At 48.1% G+C, this 15853-nt stretch overlaps 1 protein-coding gene across 2 annotated transcripts in view; it reads left to right on the top strand.

Annotated features, from left to right (window-relative positions):
• The window catches only part of NFYB (nuclear transcription factor Y subunit beta), a 99028-nt gene that overhangs the window by 33493 nt on the left and 49682 nt on the right, over positions 1–15853 (top strand). The gene's annotated exons all lie outside the window — the stretch shown is intronic.

Below are 15853 nucleotides of genomic sequence, written 5' to 3'. Positions count from 1 at the left end.
ATTCTATAAACAAAAAACATTGGCACCCTTTCTTAACACGGTCCTTTCTTAATGTTTTTTATATAGTGGAGTTACCGATTTAAAATAAAGAACTTTCCTGGATTTGAATTTCTTGGAATCTTGGACTGTGTAACCCTTGATCTAGCACTCTTTCTTGGTGTGTGATTACATAAGGATTATACATGAAGAGGGTAATTTTATAACTTTGCAGGTAACTTATCCGGTAGCTATGCACATAAGCTATGCTGGTTTTCAAAACAAACTTAAACTCATAAATTTGCTTTGAAAATTATGCAAACGTACACACAGAAACTCACCTATGCAAAGTTAAACACTTAACTTGTGTGTGTGAATTTATACACACAGAAGTGAATTTTCAAACATCGCTTGTGTAAAATTTAGCGCTTACCTAGTGTGTAGACAAATGGACTCAAGACCAGTGAGTTTATGCTCCCCTGCCAGCAGATGGAGACCGAGCAAGCTGACGTCACAGTATACATAACCCTGCAGTGGCCCCAGCCTCCCAGTATTCCCTGTCTTCAGCAGATGGTGGACGTGCATCTCCCTATAGGGATTGCTTTGAGCTTTTTGAACAGAGAAATTTTAAATTTTAAATTCAGGAAAAGAAAGCCCTGCCCTCCTGCGGTGATACCTAAAGGTCCTTCCCCCAGTTGAGAATTCCTTAGGCAATTTCTGTGGTCCCTCAGAGGTGAGCCTTGGTCTAGTAGCTGGGTTTCCCGGCATGGACGTAGCTGCTAGTTCAGCTGAAAGGCAGCAGGTGCAGGAGGCTGAGTACGGCGGTGATGGCAGATGCCCTCTACCCCCTGTATCTGTACTTAGCCGGTAAGCGCTGAGCTCAGGTAAGGTTTACAAAAAAAAAAAGGAGAAAGTTTTACCTGAATCAGAGACAGTTAGAGGGGTTTCAGGATTCCTCCGGTCTCCATTCTTGGTGCGCCGTGCTGACGTTCGTTCTCGCACCCGTTGGGGTTAGGGAACTGGGCAGCCCGGCAGGTTGAGCAGCCCCCGGTGGGCTAGACCCCGCACTTAGGCTTTTTCTTGAATGCTGCATAGTAGATAGTGGAGGAGTAGCCTAATGATTAGAGCAGCAGGTTATGAACCAGGAGACCAGGGTTCAAGTCCCATCCTGTTGGGGAGTAGCTTTGGCACATCCCACTGGTCCTGAGTCCATCTGTCTACACTAAGGAAAACAAAATTAGCTCTTGTGTGCATAAAACAGCACATATGAAAATGCACACTATTTTCAAAACTGCAATGTACACGTTTAAATTGGGATCCATGAGAAACTCTGCGCATGTAAAAAAAAAAAAAAAAAAAAAAAAAAGGAGGGGGGCATTCCATGGTGGGAGCCATATTTATGCGCATAAGTTGCTATTTTAAAACCTGCAAAACTGACGCGCTTGCGTCTTTTACTTGCATATATTTACTTCTGCTCAGTATCTGGTGTAAGTAATCGTAATCATAGTTAACTTGAAAAAATGACTAGGTGAGGGGTCTGGATGCGATGGGAGGACTTCAGGCTGAAGAGCCAATAGTCTTCACAAGCTATAGATGGACTGGATGAACTGGTGTGCTAAATGGTAAAACTAGTTATTTCATTGCCATGCACATGTTATAAAACACCCCGATTTACATGTGTAAGAGCTGACATCTGGGGGGGGGAGTGTAAAAGCATTACATTAACACAATAAATATCTGCACAAAGATCCTTGTAAAATTGAAAGTACAAATAAGTAAGTTTTGCTTACCATAAATGGTGTTTTCCTTAGATAGCAGGATAAATTAGCTATGCTCTATGGGTGATGTCATCTGGCGGTACGTTGTGGAATTGTCTTTCAAGTCAGTTAAAGTTTTCATGTACTGAGTATACCCACGCGAATGACGTTCTAGAACTCTCTTCAGTCTGTAACAAAGCTAGTTGAATTCCTGCTATAAGTTGCTGTCCAGGGAGGAGGAAGGGTGTTGCATGGCTAATTCATCCTGCTATCCTCGGAAAATACCATTTATGGTAAGCAAAACTTGCTTTTTTTCCATTGATAAGCAGGCTGAATTAGCCATGCTCCATGGAGAGTCCCAAGCTGAGGATTGCTGCAGAATAACTTACATTTGGATTAGTTCTTGTTGCCTTTTTTTTGTTTTTGTTTTGAATGTTCTGCAACCCAAGCTCATCTGTGAACAGGCAACTAGGATGATGCGGCATGTTTCAAGACTGCGGTACCCACTGCACTGTCCCCCAATGCTGCCATGTCAAAGCAGTAGTGGGATATGAATGTATGTAGCAATTACCAGGTTTCTGCTTTACATATATCTTCAGTAGGTACATTGTTTATATGTGTCAAGGATGTCACTGTTGCTCGCACCTGATGTGCTCTTATTGGGTCTGTAAGAGTGAGCAATTTTACAATGAAACAGTGCTTTATGCCAGCCGTGATCCAGTTAGAGAGCGTTCATTTAGTTACAGTTATGTTCCCAATCTGTTTGGATTGTAGGAAATAAATAGTTGCAAAGTCTTTCTATGAGTCTGAATGCATCTTTTGTAATACACTAGAGCTGTTTTGCAATCTAGGGTATGCAGCATTTTTTCTCTTTCATGCTTATATGGTTTCAGGTAGAAAGTAGGTAGCGAGAAGTTTTGGTTCATAGAAACATAGAAATGACGACAGAAGAAGACCAAACAGCCCATCCAGTCTCCCCAGCAAGCTTTCACACTTATTTTTCTCATACTTATGTATTACTCTTGGCCCTTATTAGTAACATTTTGGTTCTAATTACCTTCCACCCCTGCCATTGATGTAGAGAGCAGTGCTGGAGCTGAATCAAAGTGAAGTATCAAGCTTAATTGGTATGGGGTAGTAACCACCGCAATAAGCAAGCTACTCCCACGCTTATTTGTTTACCCAGCCTGTGCAATTCAATCCTTGTTGGTTGTTGTCTGAATATAAATCCTTTTTTCTTCATCCCCCTGCCATTGAAGCAGTGAGCTGCGCTGGATATGTATTCCAAGTGAAGTATCAGGCTTAATTGATTCGGGGTAGTAACCACCGCAACAAGCAAGCTACACCCACGCTTATTTGTTCACCCAGACTGTGCAATTCAGTCCTTGTTGGTTGTTGTCTGAATGTAAATCCTCTTATCTTCATTCCCCCCGCCGTTGAAGCAGAGAGCTACGCTGGATATGCATTGAAAGTGAAGTATCAGGCTTATTTGGTTTGGGGTAGTAACTGCCACAACAAGCAAGCTACTCCTCCGCTTATTTGTGAATGCGAACCCTTTTTTCCACATTTCCTCTTGCCGTTGAAGCATAGAGCAATGTTGGAGTCGCATTAACCGTGTGTATGTTTATTGAACAAGGGTATTAATCACCAGGTAGTAGCTGTCATTCCCGCAAGCTACCCCCATGCCTCTTCTCTTCATTCACATCCTCTAGACTTTATTGATCCACAGTGTTTATCCCACGCCCTTTGAAATCCTTCACAGTTTTGGTCTTCACTACTTCCTCCAGAAGGGCGTTCCAGGCATCCACCACCCTCTCTGTGAAGAAATACTTCCTGACATTGGTTTCTGAGTCTTCCTCCCTGGAGTTTTAAATCATGACCCCTGGTTCTGATTTTTTTTCCAACGGAAAAGGTTTGTCGTTGACTTTGGATCATTAAAACCTTTCAAGTATCTGAAAGTCTGTATCATGTCACCCCTACTCCTCCTTTCCTCCAGGGTATACATATTTAGATTCTTCAATCTCTCCTCATAAGTCATTCGATGAAGACCATCCACCTTTTTGGTCGCCCTTCTCTGGACCGCCTCCATCCTGTCTCTGTCTCTTCGGAGATATGGTCTCCAGAACTGAGTACAGTACTCCAGGTGAGGCCTCACCAAGGACCTGTACAAGGGGATAATCACTTCCCTTTTCTTACTCAATATTCCTCTCTCTATGCAGCCCAGCATTCTTCTGGCTTCAGCTATTGCCTTGTCACATTGTTTCGCCGACTTCAGATCGTTAGACACTATCACCCCAAGGTCTCTCTCCTGCTCCGTGCACATCAGCCCTTCACTCCCCATCGAATACATTTCTTTCGGATTCCACACCCATGTGATTGACTCTGCACTTCTTGGCATTGAATCTCAACTGTCATATCTTCGATCAGTCTTCCAGCTTCCTTAAATCCCGTCTCATTCTCTCCACTCCTTCCGGCGTATCCACTCTGTTGCAGATCTTAGTGTCATCCACAAATAGACAAACCTTACCTTCTATCCCATCTGTGATGTCGCTCACAAAGATATTGAACAGGACCGGTCAACACCGACCCTTGCGGCACTCCGCCCATCACCGAGTAAGTTCCATTAACCATCACATATTGTCTTCTGTCCCTTCAACCAGTTTGCTATCCAGGCCACCACCTTGGCACTCACTACCAAGCTTCTCATTTTATTCACAAGCCTCCTGTGCAGGACCTTATCAAAAGCTTTGCTAAAATCCAAGTAGATGACATTGAGTGCTCTTCCTCCGATCACAATTCCTTAGTCACCCAATCCTTTCACTGATGTATCTGAAAAATGTTTGCCACCTCACTTTACCTTCTTTGGCAATCCTTTCTTCCGCTTGACTTTTCACTTTCTTGATTTCTTTTCTCGTCTCCACTCAGTTTTACCAGATATTCTTTCCTTGTGATCTTCCATTTGGGTCTTTTATTTTTCTTAAACGCTGTTCTTTTATCTTTTATTTTATCAGCCACCTCCTTTGTGAACCAGATAGGTTTCATTCTTTTCTTGCTTTTCTTTATTTTTCTAACATATATATTAGTTGCTTCAGTAATTGCTCCTTTTAGTTTGGCCCACTGCTGTTCCACATCTCTCGTTTTCTCCCAGCCTTCTAGTTCTTCCTCCAGGTACTTCCCCATTTCAACAAAGTCTGTGTTTTTGAAACTCAAAACCCGGGTCTTCGTGCGACTTCTCCGTATCGTATTAGTGATATGAAACCATACCGTTTGATGATCACTGGTGCTGAGGTGGGCACCCACCTGGGCATTAGAGATATTATCTCCATTAGTGAGCACTAAATCGAGTATAGCTCCCTCCCTCATAGGCTCCATTACCATTTGTTTGAATAGAGCCCCTTGCAGGGCATCCACTATTTCTCTACTACTGTTAGATTCCACAGAAGGGATTCTCCAGTTTACATCTGGCAGATTAAAGTCTCCAGCAATCACCACTTCTCCCTTCTTTTCCCTCTTTTGGATGTCTTCAACCAGATCTTTGTCTAGTACTTCCATTTGATTAGGAGGCCTGTAAACTACGCCAATAAAAACGGATGTCCCATCATCTTTTTTTTTTTTTTTAGGATGGCCCATAAAGCTTCTTCTTTGCCCCATCTTCCTTGTAGCTCGGATGCTTGGATATTGTTTTTGACAGAAAGAGCCACTCTTCCCCCTTTTCTGTCCTCTCTGTCCTTCCTTAATAAGTTATATCCCGGTTTGGCAGTATCCCAATCATGTGAATCCATGAACCACGTCTCCATGACAGCAACAATGTCCAAGTCCGCCTCCACCATTAGGGCTTGCAGGTCTGGGATTTTATTGCCCAAACTACGAGCATTTGTGCTCATAGTTTTCCAGCTATTCTGGTACAGGTTAATGCTTTTCTTGGACTTTCTTTGTGACTTATTTAGCTGACTTTTGTTATCCACTTTGCCCTTTTTCATTGCATTTGTATTTGGGGGATGACATTCTAATGTCCCCCGTCATCTAGCTTAAATGCCTTATGACATAGAATTTGAATTTATTTCTTAGGATACTTTTTCCCTCTACAGACAGATGCACGCTAGCTTTGACAAAGAGCTTTTTTCTGTTCCATACATGGCCCCAGGCCCCAATATATCCAAAACATTTTTCTTTACACCAGGATTTGAGCTATACATTGAAGTTATCAATACGGCTTAGCCTCTCCTTCCCCTTTCCATGAACAGGTAACACTTCTGAAAAGGTTATGGTTGTTGCCATATGACTAATCTGCTTCGCTAGAGACTGGAAATCTCTCTGTACCGCTTGGATGCTGTTACTAGCAAGGTCGTTGGTTCCCAGATGGATGATAATATCAGCTTTAGAATCTTTGCTTTCTTCTTTGATCATGTTGACTATCTGAATAGTATTTCTGCCAGCCGGCCGATGATCCTGGAAGGCATTTAACTGTAGTGTTTCCCTCTAGAAGAGTTCCCAAAATAGTGCCTCTGATGACTGAGTCACCCAGCACAATGAGCTTTTTCCTTTGGTTATTGATTGTATTTTTGAATTTCTGTATGCATTGGGTTTCTTCTTTCTTTTCAGACACCATGTCAATCTCTTTCATCAGAGCTTTATCATTATGTGATGCAGATAAGACGATTTTTACTTGTGTCACTTGAGAGCGTGTGTGTTTCCGCATCACCGGTCTTAGTCTACCAGAGCCCACGGTAATCCTGTTGTTTTTTGAGTTTCTTGTCGCCCTGTGTAATTGGGGGGGGAGACATGTGGGCTGCACAATTATGTAGAATGGGTGTCTGTGGGTCACAGGACTTATCCTACCTGAACCCACTGTAAACTTCTTTTTTTCTTGAGTTTTGTTTTTTCTGCGGTAATGAGGAATTCATTTCAGAATAATGTGAAGTGGGTGAAACTTTCTTTATTGCAGCCAATTCAGCTTTAGCTTTAGCCAGCTCCTTTTTGAGGGAAGAGAGTTCTGAACAAGTGGGCAAGCCTTAAGTATCCATACAATTTCCCTCAATATAAAGGCTCCACAACAGTTGCATTGGATAGTCCTCATTTTGGTAAATTTGATGGTTTAACACCTGAGGAATTACCATATTTTCAACTTATATTGTTGGCATTCAGGCAGACTATATTAGAAACTGAACCCCAGGGGTGGGAGGGAGTTAAACAGTTAACCCTTGGTCAAGGTTGTTCTCAGGACCCTGTATCTGCAATTGAATTTGAAAAGACCCTCTCCTAGATTGGCTTACTAAGTTAAACTTTTTACTTAGCTGGACACAAGAAGCTTTAGTGCTTCCTGTCTCCTGGCTGAGCACAGCCAACAAAAGATCTGATTGACCCCTGCTGGCTCTATGGGTCAGCAGCCCCCAAGCTAAGTTGCAGCAAGACTCTCTTTCTGGAATGTTTGACTTTTGCTTTAAATGAACCCCACATCAAATTTATGCCCCAGTATTAATGTCTAGACAAACAGTGACTTTTAATGACAGCTATATCCAAATAGAGAGATTTTAGTGAAGAGAGAGATTATAGTGGCAGGATTATCTGATTAGATCAAGAGGTTTTTCTTTTTTTTTTTTTTGGCTTGAATCTTAATTAACCCACAGCAAATTACTATATATATATCAATATCTAGAAACAGAGAGAGAGAGAGATTATAATGAAAGCACCGACAGCAATATATTCTATCACAGAAGCCCTCTAAAATAAATATTAATTAATTTAATAAACAGTTATTCCTTAGCTGATTAGCTGGACGCTTGAACAGAGTCTGTCTCCTGGCTGCTCAAATGGAATGATGATACTACTTTTGGCAAGAACTTTGGATGTGGACATAGTGAAACTTTGTCATGGAAGAATTGGAGATAAGGTGGAAAATATACCAGAGCCTGGATTTCACTTATTATTTGAGCTAAGGTGACTGCCAATAAAAACAAGAAGCTTCAATGATGCTGACTCCAGTGGTTCGAAACGTGTTGTCTTTAGAGATGTTAGGACTATGTTTGCTCCATGGAATGGGGGGGCCGCTTTAGTGGTGGCTTTAGGTGAAGATGACCACGCATGAAGCATGATATTAATGGGTGTGTGGAGACTGATGCTCTGTCTTCACCGTAATGGTATACTGCTGTGGTACTGAGATGCACTGTAACCAATGTGGTAGCGAGTCCAGTGTTGAAGAGAGAGTGTAGATGTGAGAGCAAATGTCAGGGCTCGCACGTAAAGGGGTCTACAGCATGTTGCGTGTATCAACTGAGTAGCGACTCCATTTAAGGCTGTAGTTCCATCTGGTAAATTGTTTCCTTGCCAACAGAAGGACATCTTGAATCTCTTCGGGGAGATTCCATTGTGCTAAGGTTGTGCGTTCAACATCCATGCAGTCCGATTTAGAGTGGTATGTAGGGAATGAAGGAGACATCCCTCTTCCTGTGTTAGCAGCTCCAGGTCGCTCCCGAGTTTTTGTGGAGGGGAGTGTGAGTACTGTACAAGATAGGCATACCATGGCTGTCTGAGCCATGCTGGGGCTATTAGAAATTTCATTCCTTGATCTTACATTCATTTCTGAACTGTTCTGGGGATCAACAGTATTGGAGGAAATGCATATAGCCTTGCTCCATGACAACAAGAACACATCCGGAACTTCTCAGTGAGGAGTTGGTAGGATAGAATAGAATTTGTGTAGCTTCTGTTTTGCTCTGTTGCGAAAAAGTCTATCCAGTGATGGTCCCAGCATCAGAAGAGTTCATCCTTCACTGATTGTGACAGGGACCATTCGTGAGGCTGAAATATTCTTGATTCCTGGCAAATATGTTGCCTGCAGAGTAACTTTGGTCTCAGAAGCCCACTCCCATATGGTTTAGCTTCCTCACAGAGAGCATGCGATCCCCATACCTCCCTGCTTGTTTATGTAGAACATTGCTACTTGGTTGTCCATATGGATAATTAGGGACGATACTCAAAGGAGATGTTGGAAAGCTTTGGGGGCATTGCGCATGGCTTGGAGTTATAAGAGATTTATCGAGTGTGCTTGCTCTTCTTGATTTCATCGAACTGGAGAAGGTGAGCTTCCCACCCTTTTGTGGAAGTGGCTGTTGTTAGAATTAGTTGGTGTGGAGAAGGATGTAATGGAGCACCGTTGTGTAGTATATCTGGTTGTAGCCAGGGCCAGTGCAAGAGTATTGGGCGCTCTAGGTGACCCTTGTGCTGCCCCCCTTCCCCCCCCACCTGTTTCGGCATCGACTGTGTGCTTCTCAGGGCTCGCGGCCCTGAGAAGCACACAGTCTCAATTTCTCTCCTTCTCTTTGCTGCGAGAGGGATAGGCCCCGTTTGTGGCACCAAATGGCTGCTCTTCAGGGCCCCCTACGGCTCGGCGCCCTAGGTGACCGCCGAAATTCGCCTAATGGACACGCCGGCCCTGGTTGTAGCCACCAGTCTTGAGTCATTGCTTTTGTTAATTTTATTTTGGTCAACAAAGGCTGAAGATACTGACATCATTGACTCTTGAGTCCCCATTGTAACTGACACATGTGTAGTTTTATTAGGAAGATTACATGAATAGCTGCTACCATATGTACCAGGACATGTCAAACTGAGGTTCCCTGTACGTACCAGGATCAGTCCAGACTCCTGGGTTTTGCCCCCCCTCTAGCAGATGGAGACAGAAGTTTATAAACAAAAACTCCGCCTACATATAGGCTGGTGCCACCTACAGTCTGGCAGTATTCTTCTGTCTCCTAGCAGGTGGAGAGGGTGCAAAACCTACAGTCTGTGTTAGGCCTACGTTGGTTAGGTGGTTTTTGTAAAAAAAAAAAAAAAAAAGGTAGGAAAGTTTGTTGGTTTTTTTCTAGTGGGAAGGGACCGCAGAGGCTTGCCTGCTGGTCCCAATCCCCGCCTCCCAGGGGAAGTTAGGGTCCTGAGGGGACTGTTCCCCCTGGTAGAGGCAGCCGAGGAGTGGGAGAGCCCCACGTACCGGCTCCACAGAGCTGGGGGTGATACCGGGGGTCCCGGCTCACTCCCCCCAGCCGGCTCCGGATCCGAGGTAAGCAGTTTAAAAAAAAAAAAAAAAAAAAAAAAAATTTGTTTTCATTTATTTGTGTGCTGTGTGTGGTGTGTGTGCTTGTGCTTGCTAGGCTGTGCTTGCTCGCGGTGACTGGGGCCCGCCGATCCGGGGAGAAACTTTGATTTTTTTTTTCTCTCTCTGCCTCCGTTCGCCGCGGCAGTGTGAAGGATGCCTCGGCAGGCATTGTGCAGGGCCTGCGGGTCCGCGGCGGGACGGCTGTCGCGCGACAGCCTCTGTTCTGTGTGCGTGGGCGGCGGAGAAGGGGGGTCGGCGATGGCCTCAGCGCCTCGGCGGAGTAGGCAAGACCGCGAGGTGTCAGCGTTTACGGAGCGGTCTGCGGCTAGTTCGTCGGGGTCGGCGGCCATTTTAACAGCGGTTTCGGCGGGAACGGCAGCCATTTTGTCGGCGCGGGCGGCACAAATTAGCGCGGGCCGGCAGACCACCGCACAGGTGCGTGACCCGCCACGTTTGTCCCCCCAGAGGGTGTCTGGAAGTGAGGAAGGGCCGTTAGGGTCCAGGTCTCCTGGGGATGATTCCCCCGAGGAGGGGGGAGAGGAGGAGGGGTCATCGGACTCCTCATTTAACTCGCGGTTCGTGTTGCTCATGCATAAAGCTTTTAAAGCACACCGCCTGGCTCGGAAGAGAGTTCCGGGGATCCCCGCTTCTGGGAGCGGAGCGCCAGCGGCCAAGGCCCCAAAATCCGACACGGGGGGAGGGGGGCTGTCTGGGCCCAGGCCCAAGCCAAGGCCTCTTCGTTCCAGGGGGGCGGAGGGGCCTTCGCTCTCCTCGTCGGAGTCGGAGGCGCTGGCGGATCCGGAGGAGGATCTGGACTGCCCATCCCAGCCCCCGAGGGGGGTTGAGGGGGAGGAAGAGCCGGAGCCTAAGGATGCAGGGACACTGCACGCTACGGATGGGGACGATCCGAAGGTAGTTCGGTTGTTCCATAGGGATGAGCTAGGGCCCCTCATCCCTGAAATCCTGGGGGAACTGGGAATCCCACTTCCCCAGGTAGAATCTCGTCTGGGTCAGACGGATCCGGTTGTCTTGGGCCTCAGGGGTCCCTCGTCGGCTTTTCCACTGCATTTCTCGGCATCGGATTTGATGTTTAAGGAGTGGGATACTCCGGATTTGGGACTCAAGGTAGCTAAGGCTATGGATAAGTTATATCCACTGCCGGAGGACGTGTTGGAACTTTTGCGTCTGCCAAAACTTGATTCGGCGGTGGCAGCGGTTACCAAAAAGACCACCATCCCGGTAACGGGAGGTACGGCTCTCAAAGATATACAGGATAGGAAGTTGGAGGTTCAACTGAAGCGTATTTTTGAGGTCTCGGCGTTAGGAATCCGGGCCGCGGTCTGTAGTAATTTTTCGTTGCGAGCCGGGTTACGCTGGGCACAGCAGCTGTTGGCGAATGAGTCTCTGTCGACGGATGAGGCCAGACAGGCGAGTCGATTGGAGGCGGTCATCGCTTATAGTGCGGACGCCTTTTATGATCTCCTGCGCACTTCGGCACGGACCATGGTCTCGGCGGTAGCGGCGCGGCGACTGTTGTGGCTTCGCCATTGGGCGGCGGATGGTACCTCCAAGGCTAGGTTAGGCTCCCTCCCCTTTAAGGGGAAGTTGCTCTTTGGTAAGGAGTTGGAGGATCTCCTGGAATCCTTGGGGGAGAATAAAGTGCACCGTTTACCGGAGGATAGATACCGTTTCCGGGGTGCTCCAGCCGCTCGGCCGCGGTTTCGTGGGGGCCGTAGAACTCGGGCGGCGCGCGGATCAAACTCTTCGTTCCGTCACGGGGCGGCCCGCCAACAATCGTACTCGCAGTCCTTTCGTGGGCGTCGATTCGGCCGTCCGGGGGCCGGTCCAGCTGTGCAGGGCGGGAAGCCAGCACAATGAAGTGAGGCCGGTCCGTTCCTCGGTTCCCCCGGTTGGAGGAAGGTTAAGCCGGTTTTACGAGGAATGGGCCAAGATTACGTCGGATCAGTGGGTCCTAGAGGTGATAAAACACGGCTACGCGTTAGATTTTTCACGCCGTCCGGCTCCGGCTTTTCTGGTGTCCCCTTGCGGGTTTTCAGAAAAGCGCCGGGCGGTGCGGGAGACTCTGGCGCGGTTGCGCGACCTCGGGGCCGTCGTTCCGGTTCCAACCGGCGAACTCCGACAGGGCCGGTATTCCATTTATTTCGTGGTACCCAAGAAGGAGGGGACGTTTCGTCCCATTCTCGACTTGAAGAGTGTCAACAAGTGTCTAAGGGTTCCGCGTTTTTGAATGGAAACTTTGCGGTCCGTGATCGCGTCGGTCAGAAAAGGAGAGTTTATGGCCTCTCTGGACCTCACAGAGGCGTACCTGCACATTGGGATTTGACGGGAGCACCAACGGTTTCTCCGTTTTGCGGTACTGGGGCAACATTACCAGTTTCAAGCGTTGCCGTTTGGCCTCGCAACGGCTCCGCGCACGTTCACCAAGATTATGGTGGTGGTGGCGGCGAGACTCCGCCAGGAGGGGCTGTTGGTGCATCCATACTTGGACGATTGGCTGATTCGGGCCAAGTCGAGGACTCTTTGTCAGCTGGCGATTCAGCGGGTGCTGCACCTGTTACGCTCACTGGGCTGGGTGGTCAACCTGGCCAAGAGTCATCTGGTGCCGTCGCAATCCTTGGAGTATTTGGGGGCGGTGTTCAACACGTGTCAAGGCACGGTGGCCCTAACGCAAGAGCGTATCCTCAAACTACAGGGGCAAATTCGCAGGTTGTTGCGCAAACCGGTCCCAGTGGTCTGGGACTATCTGCAGGTCTCGGGCTCTATGAACTCCACGCTAGAGTTAGTTCCATGGGCGTTTGCGCATATGCGTCCCTTGCAGTCCGCGTTGCTCTCCCGCTGGAGCCCGGTCTCGGAGGAATTTTTCCTCAGCCTGCCGTTGACCCAGGAAGCCAAAGACAGCTTGCCATGGTGGCTCTGCCAGGAAAACTTGAGTCGCGGGGTTTCGTTGGAAACTCCGTCGTGGACGGTGGTTACCACGGATGCCAGTCTGCTCGGTTGGGGAGCAGTCTGTCTCGGTCGAGCGGTTCAGGGAACATGGTCGGCTCGGGAGGCGTCGTGGTCCATCAATCGGTTGGAAACTCGAGCGGTGCGATTAGCTCTGGTGAAGTTCCTCCCGCTTCTCCGCGGGCGTTCCGTCAGGATTCTGTCGGACAACGCGACCACGGTGGCTTATATCAATCGTCAGGGGGGAACCAGGAGTCAGCCGGTAGCGGCAGAAGCTCGGTCGTTGATGATATGGGCGGAGGCCCATTTGAGCAGTATCGCGGCTTCCCACATAGCCGGGGTGGAAAATGTCCAGGCGGATTTTCTCAGTCGGCATTGGTTAGATCCCGGGGAGTGGGAGCTCGCGGAGGACGCCTTCAGGCTCATTTGCGATCGGTGGGGCACACCAGCGGTGGACCTGATGGCCACGTTCCGCAATGCAAAGGCTCCTCGATTTTTCTCTCGTCGACGGGAGACGTTGGCGGAAGGAGTGGATGCACTGGTAGTTCAGTGGCCGAGGGATGTGTTACTTTACGTGTTTCCTCCGTGGCCGCTTATCGGACGGGTGCTGCGTCGCATAGAGCAGCATCCGGCGGAGGTGATCGTGGTGGCTCCAGAATGGCCAAGAAGGCCCTGGTTCGCGGATCTGGTGAATCTAGCGGTCGAAGGGCCACTTCGGTTTCCGTTTCTGCCGGATCTCCTACATCAGGGGCCCGTTTGTTTCGACCTGGTGCATCGCTTTTGTCTAGCGGCATGGCTTTTGAGAGGCAGCGGTTGAGCTCTAAAGGGTACGCGGCTTCCGTGGTGTCCACGCTGTTGCATTCCCGAAAGAAGTCTACGTCTCTGGCGTACGTGCGCGTGTGGCGACTGTTTGAGACTTGGTGTGTGCATCGCGGCACATCACCTACCCAGGCGAATATTCCAGATATTCTGCTGTTTCTCCAGGAGGGGTTGGCTAAGGGCCTGTCCTGTAGTACTTTGCGGGTGCAAGTGGCAGCGCTAGGATCTTTTCGGGGGCGGGTGCACGGAGTTTCGGTAGCGCAGCATCCGGATGTGGTGCGTTTCCTTCGGGGGGCAAAACAGTTACGCCCTCCGTTTCGTCCTCCGTGTCCGTCTTGGAATTTGAATGTGGTTCTGAAAGCGCTGTGTAAGGCACCGTTTGAGCCTCTGCGACACGTCACTCTTAAGGACTTGACGCTCAAGGTGGTATTTTTGGTGGCTATGGCATCGGCGCGGCGGATTTCTGAGCTGCAGGCTCTGTCGTGTCGAGAGCCTTTTCTGAGGATTTCGGATTCGGGAGTCTCCTTGCGTACTGTGCCGTCTTTTCTACCAAAGGTGGTTTCGTCCTTTCACGTCAATCAGACGGTGGAGTTGCCATCGTTTGGTCAGGGACAGTCTTCGGATCCCTTAGCTAGGGACCTGCGGAAGCTGGATGTTCGGCGCGTCTTGTTGCACTATTTGGAGATCACTAATGTGTTCAGGGTCTCCGATCATCTGTTCGTCCTCCATGGGGGTCCCCGGCGAGGTAAAGCGGCTTCCAAGACTACAATTGCTCGTTGGTTGAAGGAAACCATTCGCTCAGCATATTTGTTAGCGGGGAGACCGTTGCCGGTGGGACTGAAAGCCCACTCAACTCGCGCCCAGGCTGCATCCTGGGCGGAATGCCAACATATTCCTACAGAGGAGATCTGTAGGGCGGCCTCTTGGAAGTCAGTCCATACTTTTGCCCGGCACTATCGTTTGGATGTGAAGGCGCCAGGGCCGTCGGGGTTTGGAGAAGGGGTGCTTAGAGCAGGCCTCTCCGGCTCCCACCCTCAGTAAGGGAAGCTCTGGTACATCCCAGGAGTCTGGACTGATCCTGGTACGTACAGGGAAAAGAAAATTAGGTTCTTACCTTTTGCTAATTTTCGTTCCTGTAGTACCGAGGATCAGTCCAGAGTCCCGCCCAGTATTGCGATTGTCTGCCGGGAGAGGATGTGTGATCTGTGTGCTGTTTCTGGAATATGTTTGTTTGTTGGTTACCTCGAGTTCGGTACCCAGTTGGGTGGAGTTAAGCTTCAGTTTGGCTTAGTTTGGAGGTAATCTTCAGTGTTCTTTGGGTTATTTGTTGCGGGTTCTCCTGCTACTTTGACATTCAGTAATACTGCCAGACTGTAGGTGGCACCAGCCTATATGTAGGCGGAGTTTTTGTTTATAAACTTCTGTCTCCATCTGCTAGAGGGGGGGCAAAACCCAGGAGTCTGGACTGATCCTCGGTACTACAGGAACGAAAATTAGCAAAAGGTAAGAACCTAATTTTCTTTTTTTCTGCAATCCAGCAGTCTGGGCACTTCATATCAAAGCTTGCAGACTCTGTCATGAGGAAGATATGCTCTAGAGTTGATGGAATGTATCTGTGCACCTATAAATTGTATTCGTTGTGAGGGGACGAGTACTGATTTTTTGTAATTGATGAGAAAACCCAACTTCTTTAGACATAATATAGTCTGTTCCGTGTGAGACTGAAGGTTTTGTGTTTGGTGCTACTATTAACCAGTCATCCAGGTAGGGGAAATGATGTATCCCTGAGTGATAGAGGTTTGCCACTGCCATTGCTAAACATTTTGTGAAGGTTTTTGGGGCAAAGGAGAATCCAAATCGGAGGACCATTACTGATAGAGGTGGTGAGCCACTCGGAAGCAGAGATAATGCCAACATGAGGGGTGGATTGGGATGTGAGCATATGCATCTTTCAGCTCAATTGAATACATCCACTTGTTAGGCCTGATGGAGGGCAAAATGGTGCTCATGGATGTCATTTGAATTTCTCTCGTCAGAGATGTTTGTTTAAGGACCGGAGGTCTGGAATTGGTCAGAGATCTCCTCTTTTATTGGGGATGAGGAAGTAATAGGAATTTAATCCCTTGTTACAATCCTTAGTTGGGATGCTTTGTATTGGCCCCTGAGTGATTAATTTCCACATCTCCTGACCGAGGAGAGCTAGATGGTCGGGATTGGCAGGTTGCGACTGGAGGTATGACAACTT

This window comes from Rhinatrema bivittatum, chromosome 4, assembly GCF_901001135.1.
Source record: "Rhinatrema bivittatum chromosome 4, aRhiBiv1.1, whole genome shotgun sequence".
NCBI classification, from domain to species: Eukaryota; Metazoa; Chordata; class Amphibia; order Gymnophiona; family Rhinatrematidae; genus Rhinatrema; species Rhinatrema bivittatum.
Note: the sequence above shows the minus strand (reverse complement) of the source record. Positions and strands in the feature narration are given on the sequence as shown.